Here is a 4,734-nt window from a genome sequence, read left to right on the forward strand (position 1 = left end):
GCCACTTCCTCTAGCATCACCACTAGCGACGGTGACTCGGATTTGCGCAAGCAGTGGTGGGCGCGGTAGCAGCACTATCCGATAAAAGGAAGTGGTGCTCCCCTTCCTGTTGGCCACTGTCGGGTCGTCCTTGTTGGGGAACGTTGCCATGGAAAACAAAAACAAAATCTACGCACACGCAATGATCTATCCATGGAGATGCATAGCAACGGGGGGAGTGTGTAAGTGCATCTAGTGCCACCCCTAGTTGGTTTTGGAGTATTGACGACAAACCTGGTTGATCGACTAATGTGTTTGTGAGAATTGTAGGATAACATAGGTAGTAGTCCCTCATTGATTTGGTTTACCTACCAGAGATGACCCCTAAAAATGTGTGAAGACATTGAAGACAATGGTGTTCTGTGAAGCTATTCACGTTGAAGACTATGACATGAGAAGACATTGAGTCAAGACTATGGAGCGCGAAGATTTAGTTGTTTTGTTGTGTCCTTTTCTTCTTTGTTGAGTCATAGGAACCACCGCACTATTAAGTGGGGTCCAAGTGAACAAAGTCAGAGTGACTGAAGTGATGCTCAACCAAATCCTATGTCTTCGAGCGAAGACAATGAGAGCAAATCTTATCCATAGTCGGATGAGTCAGCTTTACTTGTAGCCCAAGTCAAGTTGTCGCGTGCATTTGAAATATGACCGTTGTGACACATGTCAGTTCTTTAGTGACCCAGGGTCATTTCAGACAAATCAGATCGGGTTGCCCAGTGGCTATAAATAGCAAACCCCCTACACCATAAATTGGTGGCTGCTTAGAGTTAGTACACGGCTTTTGTCGTTTGAGAGCAACCCACCGCCGAAGCTTTTGAGAGAGAATCCTTGCGAGGACAAAGCCCAAACCACCCAGAGCCCAAAGAGTGTTTGGCATCACTGAAGACTTTCTGTCCGCGTGATCTGAAGACTTGTTACACTTGAGGACTGTGAATCCTCCAGCCGGTTAGGCGTCACGTTCTGAGCATCCGAGAGTCATTGTGGATTGCCGGTGAATGGAGTCTGTGAAGGTTCGGAAGTCTACCTTGAAGACTTACCAGAGTGATTGGGCGGGGACTAGGTGTCCTTAGCTCAAGGGGAATAAGGTGAAGACTCAGTCTTCTGAGTTGAATCTCAGCCTCCCTAACCAGACGTACAGTTGTAACAGCAACTGGAACTGGTCGAACAAATCCCTGTCCTCCTGATGCTACTGGTTCTATCTCTCACTTCTCTCTACTTACAGTTTGTCTTCGTGAAGTCATTGCCTGCTTGCATTATCTGTTTGACTTCACTGTGTGACTACCTGTTCTGATTGGCTTCATACTATCTTCCATCCTGATATTTACTACCTTGCTGCTATTAGTCTTCGTGCTTTCACTTTATTGAATACTTGACTATGGCTTGTCTAGTGTAGTCTACCTTCCGCTGCATACGAATAGTGTCGTTTCTATTGTGTGTCTTCGAAACTCCCATGTTTTGAAGACTTTAATAAAAATCGCCTATTCACCCCCCCTCTAGTCGATAACTAGCCCTTTCAATTGGTATCAGAGCAAGGTATTCCCTTGTTCTGTGTGATTCGGTTTAACCACCTGGAGTTTTAGCTATGTCGACTGTAGGGATAATCAAAGTCTCCGCTGTGTGCCCCATCTTTGATGGCACTGAATATCCCTACTAGAAGAATAGGATGCACATGCATCTTGAAGCCATTGATGTCGATCTATGGTATGTTTCAAGAATGGTGTTCCCAAGACTGGTGAAGGTGTCACCCCTTCTGACGTCAAGAAGTTCATTCAACTGGACTCCACCGCCAAGAACATCATCTGTGGTCATCTGACCAAAGGACAGTATGGCCGTTGATACGTCTCCAACGTATCTATAATTGTTGATTGCTCCATGCTACTTTATCTACTGTTTTGGACTATATTGGGCTTTATTTTCCACTTTTATATTATTTTTGGGACTAACCTATTAACCGGAGGCCCAGCCTAGAATTGTTGTTTTTTGCCTATTTCAGTGTTTCGAAGAAACGGAATATCAAACGGAGTCCAAACGGAATGAAACCTTCGGAAACGTGATTTTCTCACCGAACGTGATCCAGGAGACTTGGACCCTACTCCAAGAAGTAACAGAGGCGGTCACGAGGGTGGGGGGCGCCCCCCCTAGGGCGCGCCCCCTGCCTCCTGGCCCCCCTGTTGCTCCACCGACGTACTCCTTCCTCCTATATATACCTATGTACCCCCAAACGATCAAAAGAGGAGCCAAAATCCTAATTCCACCGCCGCAACCTTCTGTATCCATGAGATCCCATCTTGGGGCATGGTCCGGAGCTCCGCCGGAGGGGGCATCCACCATGGAGTGCTTCTACATCAACACCATAGCCCCTCCGATGAAGTGTGAGTAGTTTACTTCAGACCTTCGGGTCCATAGCTAGTAGCTAGATGGCTTCTTCTCTCTTTTTGGATCTCAATACAATGTTCTCCCCCTCTCTCATGGAGATCTATTCGATGTAATCTTCTTTTTGCGGTGTGTTTGTTGAGATCGATGAATTGTGGGTTTATGATCCAGCTTATCTATGAATAATATTTGAATCTTTTCTGAATTCTTTTATGTATGATTGAGTTATCTTTGCAAGTCTCTTTGAATTATCCGTTTGGTTTGGCCAACTAGATTGGTAGTTCTTGCAATGGGAGAAGTGCTTAGCTTTGGGTTCAATCTTGCGGTGTCCTTTCCCAGTGACAGAAGGGGCATCAAGGCACGTATTGTATTGTTGCCATTGAGGATAACAAGATGGATTTTTTATCATATTGCATGAATTTATCCCTCTACATCATGTCATCTTGCTTAAGGCGTTACTCTGTTTTTAACTTAATACTCTAGATGCATGCTGGATAGTGGTCGATGAGTGGAGTAATAGTAGTAGATGCAGAATTGTTTCGGTCTATTTGTCTTGGACTTGATGCCTATATACATGATCATACCTAGATATACTCATAACTATGCTCAGTTCTGTCAATTGCTCAACAGTAATTTGTTCACCGACCGTAGAATATCTATGCTCTTGAGAGAAGCCACTAGTGAAACCTATATATGGCCCCCGGGTCTACTCTCATCATATCAATCTCCATTACTTTATTACTTGCTTTGTTTTTACTTTGCCTTTTACTTTTCACTTTGCATCTATATACCAAAAATACCAAAAATATTATTTAGCATCTCTATCAGATCTCACTCTCGTAAGTGACCGTGAAGGGATTGACAACCCCTAATCACGTTGGTTGCGAGGAGCTATCGTTTTGTGTAGGTACGAGGGACTTGTGCTTGGCTCCTACTGGATTGATACCTTGGTTCTCAAAAACCGAGGGAAATACTTACGCTACTTTGCTGCATCATCCTCTCCTCTTCGGGGAAATCCAACGCAGTGCTCAAGAGGTAGCAGCCGTGTGAGTGCTCTGGAAACGTTGAAGCTAGTCTGGGACTGGCTCTCCAAGGTCAATGAAGGCGTCTCAACTCAGCGATATCAACGGATCAGTACTCTCCACAACCTCTTCAACCGCTTCAAGAGACACGACAATGAGAATGTCCAGCTCACATTTGATCGCCCCACTGATATCACAAATGAGCTCCAAGCACTCGGCGCCACTGAGATTATGATGCATGAGATAGTGAAGATACTACTGAGATCTCTTGACAACTCATTTGACACCTTAGCCCTGATGATACAAGAACGCCCTGACTTCAAGTCTCTCGATCCGTTTGACATACTTGAGAGGCTCAACACACATGAGTACCAGCTATCTGAGAAACGAGATATTTATGGCCCCCACTATGGCCGAACTCGCGCTTTGATGGCAGAGGCTGCTGCTTCCTCATCTGAAGAAAAATCTGACTGCAGTTCTGGTGATCCTGAAGACATTGGAAAGGAGCTTGCTATGCTTGTGAAGAAGTTCCAGAAATTCACCAAGAAGAAAGGCTTCAGAAAGTCTTCACGATCCAGCTCAAGGAATGATGAAGCTTCTGCCTATGACCACAAGAAGAGAACCTGCCACAAGTGCAAGAAACCTGGTCACTACATCTCTGAGTGTCCACACTAGTGCAGAACCGGACAATAGCACCGGTTCGTAAGGCCCTTTAGTGCCGATTCCAAAACCAGCACTAAAGTGTGGTCACTAAAGGCCCCCCCTTTAGTACCGGTTCAGCATGAACCGGTGCTAAAGGGCAACCACGTGGCACGAGCCAGCTCCGGGGGCCTGGAGCCCTTTAGTACCGGTTGGTAAGACCAACCGGTACTATAAGGTTTGGGTTTTTTTTTAGTTTTATGATTTCTTTTTCATTTAATTTTGTGTTTCCATTTTAATTCTTTTTCGTTTGCTGGTATTTTACGATACTACACATTGTGTTACTATTCATCACCCGGGTGCAGAATAAGTTATTCTTCACCCAAGGTAATATTACGATCATTTCACAAATAAATTATGTTTCAAATACAAATAGTTACAGCCATATTGATTCACTGCGTAAAAATTGGCATAAAAAAGATCAGAAGACAAGAAAAATTACATTTTATGTACATTTTACAATATGTTTTTACATTTGTAATTTACGTAACATAAAATATTTTTACGGCAATTATATATTTTTCTTACGTTCTCTTTTTGCATCTGAAATAAGATAAAATTTAAGAAACGTAAAATTACGGTGCATTAATGTTAAAATAGA

Source organism: Triticum dicoccoides, chromosome 2B (assembly GCF_002162155.2).
Source record: "Triticum dicoccoides isolate Atlit2015 ecotype Zavitan chromosome 2B, WEW_v2.0, whole genome shotgun sequence".
NCBI lineage: Eukaryota > Viridiplantae > Streptophyta > Magnoliopsida > Poales > Poaceae > Triticum > Triticum dicoccoides.